This window comes from Miscanthus floridulus, chromosome 5, assembly GCF_019320115.1.
Source record: "Miscanthus floridulus cultivar M001 chromosome 5, ASM1932011v1, whole genome shotgun sequence".
Taxonomy (NCBI): domain Eukaryota; kingdom Viridiplantae; phylum Streptophyta; class Magnoliopsida; order Poales; family Poaceae; genus Miscanthus; species Miscanthus floridulus.
This window is the reverse complement of record NC_089584.1, coordinates 115,244,145-115,251,776: the sequence shown is the minus strand read 5'-3', so window position 1 is coordinate 115,251,776 and position 7,632 is coordinate 115,244,145.

The window sequence follows — 7,632 nt, the reverse complement described above, 5'->3', positions numbered from 1 at the left end:
GCCACAATGGTCGGTCGAGCGCGGCTAGGCACGCGCGTGCGTGGGCGGGCGACGCGTTGACGTCATGGCTCAGGGACACGGTGACCGCGCCTATGCGAGGAAACCGACCGAGGATGTGCCATGCACACTTTTTAAAACTTCCAAAACAACTACTCGGTTGGCCAAACACCCAAACCATCTTCACCATACTTTAGAGGGTACATTAGGCTACTAAAACAGGCCATGACACTACTCTACTTCTTAACTAAATTTTTCTACAAAAATTAATGAACAAAGCAATGTCTACCCTTTTCAAAGTTCAAGAAATTTTCTAAGTTTTAATTGGATTTCTATTTCTAGTTGCATTTTCAAGCTGTTGAAATTTGTACTTAACCCAATTATTTCTCTATACCAAGTATTTCACTGTCAACTACAATCCTTAGACTTCCAACTTTATTTAGGCCTCTCACGCATGTTCTTTAGTGCTTTCATTCAATAAAAATTTGTGAACATCCTTACTTTATAACTTCAAGTCGCGAACATCCTTTCGTTTTAAGTTTTTACGGTTCGTTTAAATTACACTGCTTCACTTGTTCATATTATCACATGCAATAACATTTAAACATGATGCTTATGACATGTTTTAGTAAGTGAGTGTTACACCATGCTTGGGTGCCCCACGTGCACGCGCACTGCCACGCGTTGGCCGGCCGAGGCTGTCTCGGCCTGCCCATGGCTCGGTTGTGCCTTGGCCGCTCTGGCCGCAGCGCCTGCTGCCGGTCAGCCGTGGGCCACGGTGCCCCGCTACCATCGCCGCCCTGCATGCTGCTCCCTGCCTAGCTCTAGGCTACCGCTCCTACGCTACCTCTGCCTCGCACTGCTGTGCTATTGTGACCCTCCCCCCGTCGCGTTGCGCATGTGGGCTTGCCTCTCCTTCCCTGTTGCCATGCGCGATGCTCCGCCATTAATGAGCTATGGCCACATTCACGCCGTGCTACCCCACCACCTGCACACGCATGTTTTGGCTTTGGCGCCAGAGCGTGTGTCGCCCTGGTCATGTCGGTCGCGTCCCGCCAAGCCGGCATAGCGTTGAGTTCTAGTATTCCCCTCCCCTCTCTTCTCTCTCCCACCATGGCCGACTGAGCCATGACTTTAAGTACGATAGGGAGAGGTCGTCTCTGGTCACGTCATGGTGTCTCTGGCGCTGTCATCGAGCCGCCTAGCTGGCTGTCCTCACCCCACCTTGATTGGCGCTCGGCCGAGCTCCAATTTTGGAGCTTTGCCCCACCACCGTGCCGTTAAGGCCGAGCCGCCCATCACCGTGGGCAGCTCCCATTGGACCGCCTGGAGCCAAATTGGTTGCACCGCTAGACTCGCCTCGAACCCCTTCTCGCCATGAGCACCTGAGCCATAGCCCTACCGTTGTCCCAACACTGCTGACGTGGTCATGTCCGCCATGGCTTATCGTCGAGCTCACCGCGTGTACGTGGCTAGCCTTGCTCGAGGCGTCTTCGGTTGATCCATCGCCTACGCTAGGACCGTGGTGAGTCCCTGATACTCACCCGCTATCAACTGGAACGCGAGTGTAGCAGCTCATTGGAATGTGGCCCCGCGAGTGTATCAGCTCACCGAAACACCGCCGCCGCTACTGCAGGTTGCCCATCGTCGTGGAGGAAGCCATCATACCTCATCTTCGGCCTCCGAACCGTGGCCGGGTGCCACGCGTCGACCCCTAGGTGAGCATTGACCCTCTTGGTGAGGCGTGGAGGTCCCCAGTCGGCGGCGTGACCACCCTATGTCTGTCGATGCCGTGCTGGTGAGCGCGAGGGTGTCGGGGACCTATCCGTTCTAAAGAGAGGAAATGTGAGGGCCTTTGTGCATAAGTGTTTGTCCAAAAGCCAAGGGCTTTTCTGCAAGAGCGTCAGTGCACCTACGGGCTCCCCACGTGGGCCATCTTCGCGCGCGGGCCAAGCCCTAGTTGAGCCACGTTGGGCCGTTTTGGTCTTTTTCTTTTTGTAGCCGAATTAGTAAAGCTTTTCTATTTCAATTCTGAGTTAGATTTGTATATTTAATATAAATTCGTACGAATGTCCAAAATACGTGAAACAAATTTTGTTAGGTTCCTAAAATAGTGATATATCTGCTAGTATATTTTATTTATATAGTTTTATAATATTTTTAGGAGTTATATAATTAATTTGAGATGCTTAATATTGTAAGATATAAACTTGAATGAATTTTTGTGATAAATTGGTGATAGTGTTGGCTCTAAAACTTTCACAGTAAATCCCTATCATTATTAGGTGCTCACTGTAATTTGTATAGCTCCATAATAATTAGTTTGCTAAGGTAGCTAAATGAGCCCTAGTTCAAAAATATATATTTAATCAAAAAATGCCAAAGCACCTTGGGATTTTAAAACTAGAACAATTTTCCGGAGACAAAGCCTTACTTGATGATGTGAATACATAGACCAATACGTTACTCATTAAATCTGACTCGTTAGCTTGCGGAGCGTAATCGTATATTTAAGAGTTACGGTTACCGTTGATTAATTGCGCCTCTACATTGTATCCAGGTATATCATGATAGGAGCAACGATGGATCATGGAGTCGACTGAAGTAGCGAAAAAGATGATGCCTTGATGATTGGGTCACTATGATTGAATACGAACTTTTGGTTATATCTTACCCAGGCAAGCCCCAATGCATAACCCCTATTATTCTGCACTTTATCTTATGTGTGCATTAAGTTTTAAGAAGTTGAATGAAAACTACTTGCATATATATATCCTTATCCTATGGGTCCTACTAGTATGTCAGGATCGTGTAGATTGCTATGCTATATGATCCGGTAGAAGTCGAGTGATTACCTGTCACTCGCGAGAGATAGGAAAGTTATTATTGTCGTTGTTACATTACTATCACATGGAATATATATGAATGATAATTGGAGACCGGACGAAATGATACTTTGGATCTAGACTTGGTTAAGCATTCGAGCAAGGCTTGGATTGCACTTGTTCTGCCTGTGTCGATTGAGGACTGTCCATTATTGTGGATGGTAGTCAGGTCACAGACTTATTATCCTGAGCACATACTTGCTTATAGGAATGGAAAGGCTCGTTGCTCTCTTGTCGTGGGTTCCGACTCTTTCCGAGCCGACTGATTGGAGGCGGGGATGGTGGAGGTCTAGGCACCACACTAAGTCCGGGACTCATGAGTGGGGGCTTGGAGTCCAAGTTTTGATGGGGACCTAGACCCCTTGACAGGAGAGTGGTGGGTTGGTCTTGCTTGTGCCTGGGGTACAAGCGGGGCATGTGTTTCGAGATACCCAGCTAGGATATATTGGTTCACAAATCGTCGTGTGATACGGTACGACTTGGCAATGATCTAGCACCGTAGTAAGAACTGGAATATGAAAGATGATAAAATGGTTCTGATTGCTTACCACCTGCTTAAAAGTAGCATAGGTGCTTACATAGGATGGTTAATTAATGAACTAATGATGACTGCTAATGAAATTGAATATAAGGACGCATGTTTAGTCATGCTTCTATAAATGCAATAACCCACAAGCCAGATAGCCTTGCATATCCTCATAGTCTTGCTGAGTATAATCGAGTATTCAAGGTTTTATTCCCCTATTACAGGTGATCGGAGGATACTTAGAGCTGACTGTTGTATGTGGAAACCTCCTGGTGGGCTCAGAGAGGATTTCTTTCATGCTACGACCGTAGTGTTTATTTATAACCCTTACTAAAGGTTTTTATAAGAAAAGATGTAAAATCTTTTAGCATCTCTTGTATATAAATGTTCTATGTTAATGTTCCACCATGTCATTAAATTAATCTTGTTTCCTCTATAACTCTGGTAACATTGTTATATTCAGCTTTTATAATCAATTAAGGTAATATTCTGCTACTGTAATAAAATGATGTAAGAAATGTCTTAAGAATGTTGTAAGCTTTATTCTCTCATTTATTATCCTGCTGGAAAAATATGGATTTTCGAGTTCTCCCTTGGGATATGCTTGACGGAACTGTGTAGTTTAGTGTCCTCTCTTGGATACTTTGTGTCTAATCGAAGACAAATACTCCTGGAGGCATTAGATTAGGCGGTTCTGCCATAATTTACCTGCGGATACACCCTATATTTTGGGTCATGTGGTAGATCACGGATGTGACACTCATGTTGAGTCCTTTGTAGTCCACTCCTCGAATATAGGTGCAAGTAGGGTCCGGTTACGAAGAAAGAACAAGCTCTGTTCTTAATCTTCTTTAGTAATATCTCTTACGTGTAGATATAAAGATGACCTTAGCCATGACTACTAGGTGTAATTGCACTAATCAATATATGCTTTGACTTGTAATTAAGAATGACCTAGGAATTATTACTCTGATATTCTACTTAACCATGCTAATACCATAGAAAGAAGTACTCTGAGTGATTTATCATTAATCTATACTTATCATATACATAATTTATCCTATGACTTACTCTTGTTGTGAGTAGAATATTGGTTGTAGTTTACTTCTCCATCAATAACATAAGTTATCAATACATGTCCGTGCCAAACCTTCCCTGTGTTAAAAATATAAATAACGATACCTAAAATACTTCCTCATGAAATGCTACAATGTTATAATTATCTGTGCGCTTGTAGATTTCTTTCATTTATATATATTCTTTCTAGTCACATGAAATATTAAAGTACTTCTTAGTGTCATTCTAGAAGTGGCACTAGGTTTTACCAACAAGCACTTCTGGCACCAACACTAGGGATGACAACCTAGTAAAAGATGCTAAGGAATGTAAACATAGAGTGACTACTTAAAACAAGTGTCACGTTAATAAATACCAACAGTGAACTAAACTTTAGTTTTAACCTCAACTAGCCAAGTCCATTAGTTGATAAATATCGACTAAATTGAACTAAAAGGTGGTCATGAGTCTATGCCTAAGGTCCTGTTTGGAAGATTTGTATAATTTCTCACATGTAAAGAGCTTACACCTGTATTTCTATGTGCACAAGAAAACCATTTGAAGTTTTACCCTTGGTAAAATGTTGTTTGGATAATCGTATAAATTAACCAGCCATGTAGCTATATAGCAATCATGTGTCTCAAATTTTCTTTCACATCCAACAGTATTCTAAGCGAATTATTCAATCTAGCAGCGAGCTACGAGAGTTCCATATCGCAACGATGATCAAGGCAAAAATATGGTTTACTTTTCATGCTGTCATGAATGGAAACATGCAAGCACAGAGATCCAAATCTGATTCACAATTCTTTTCACCTAGCATACGCAACGAGAGGGATTGTGCATCACCACACAGCCGCAAGGAATGAGGAGATGCCATGCAGTCGAAGTCCGAAGCCCCAATGTCCTCGTCATGGATGGCCAAGTAGTGCCCGCCGCCGTCGCCGCAAGTAGTTCTAGGCGCTGCCGTCGCCGCCGCCGCCGCATGTAGTGCTCGCTGGCGCTGGCGCCGCTACAGCCTGACGGCTATGCCTATCGCTACAGGCTATGCACTCGTGGCCGTGAACCACCGATGCGCTTGCAAGCTGCCTCCGCCGCCGATACGCTCCCAGTAGCCTCTGCCGACGATGCGCTCCGGATGGCTAGTCCTCGTGGCTAGCGACAATTTGGTCCGTGTCTCGGTGAAGAAGACGAGTGGTTAAAGATGAGCCCGACAAATATCATTTTAAAAGTCGGGCCACGGCATGTCTTTATTTTTTTCCGCTAGTAATGGAGCAAAACGGATGTATTTTAATTAGGTTGACCACTCTTCCAGACAAGCTTTTGAAACTCGTCCTGTAAAAAAATTAGGGACTGTATTTTACAGGGGTTTCAGCTCTGAAACCAACCTTCCAAACAGCCTCTATGGAGTTTTTTCACTATTAACTCATATCAAACACACTTGACTAAAAGTGCTCCAACTAAATTTAACTCAACTAAAACATGGTTCATCTAAACTTTAGGCCTAGTAATCTAGGCAGGCCCCAGGCCTTACGAGGCCTGACCCGTATAGGCATATATGGCCCAATTGCGAGCCACACGAGCTTGGTCCAAGGGAGATGGCATCGGTCAGGCCATATGAGGCCTGACCCGTATATGGCCCAATTGCGAGCCACATGAGCATGGTCCAAGGGAGATGGCATCGGTCGACGGTCTCAATGTCTCATATGCATGGTCAAAATCGATCATTCCTCGTTATAAAAAAAAAGATCATTCCTTGGTCCACGTTGTTCATAAACGATTTTCAGAAAATTCTAAGACGAAAAATAATTTATTTTTTTATATAGCACGAAAAGGTGATAAACAATGGGAAAGCACAGAGGGTGATATTATGTTTTGGGGATTTATTAAATTAAAATAATGGACGTAAGGTACAAATCATTTGGTGTTGTGCCACTCATGTCGAGACATGTGTCTCACCTTTCACCCTTTGTAAACTCACACCATGTATTTGTTATGAACCTTAGCATTTATTCGATTTAAGGTTAGGTCGAGCCCAACTAAATCTAACAAAATATGTAGCTCGTTTTTATTGGCAAAAGCACCGTACAACAAATTATATGTTACATTGCAACACATGAACATATTTGCTATAAATACCTCTTGGTGGTTGAACCCGTCAATCTTTGACTTGCATGGGTGTCTGTATTATCACTTCTTTTAGTATGCGACGTACCCGTCAATGTATTCGGTGATTTTTTTTAATCTTTGAGATCTATCGGTTTAGTATTTCGAAGAAGTTTAGATAGCAGAATTTACGTGCGTACTCCTAGGGCGCGTTTGGTTCTCATCTCCATGTAGCCCGCCTTGCATCTGGGACGCAGGCCGCCGTGAGCCAGGGCTCACGCCATGCAAGCTTCAATGTTTGGTTGCGCGCGGCTACACAGGGCCAGGAAATTAGGAGCGGCTATTTAGTTGGGGAAATATCCGAGCTCTGGCACACCGCAGCGAGTCATGACTCATGAGGAGAGGCATCACGCGCCCGCGCGAGCCAGGCAGCGGGGAAACACGATTCATTTTCGTTTCCCCAGAGCCAGGCCGGCGGGGGGAGCATTTGCATGAGCAGGCCCTGGCCCGACGCGCAGTGCAGGCATCCAAAACGTCTGTCGACTGCATCTCATGAGCCTGGCCCAAGTACATACAGACATCCAAACGCGCTCTTATAAGAGTTGCTAGGACCAAACGTTATTGGAGCTAAAAATGCATGCTAGGACCAAACGTTAGGCTATCTCCAACAGACCAGACCCAAACCAGAGAGCTATTTCATGATTTAGGTCACATACAGTAAAAGAGTCCCGCACCCACACCATGTCTTCTCCAACAGACCACGCAAAAATCCTCACCTGCTCCATCTCCTTCCACGCAGCACCGACCGAGCGTCTCGACTCCCCAGCGTCCCATCCCTCCCCGACGGCCCTCCCCGGCGGCGGCCGACCCCGGAACTGGCTTCCCCCGGCGCGGGGAGCCTCACGGCAGCGCCCAACGGTTCTCCCGACGCGCAGCCGCTCTCCTCGACACTCCTCCCCGCCCACGCCCCTCCCCTGCCGGCCTCCCTCACTGGTGGAGCCCCTTGCCAGCGGCAAGCACCGGCGCACGCGCGGTGGCTGCGCCCTGCCCCCAGCGCGGCGG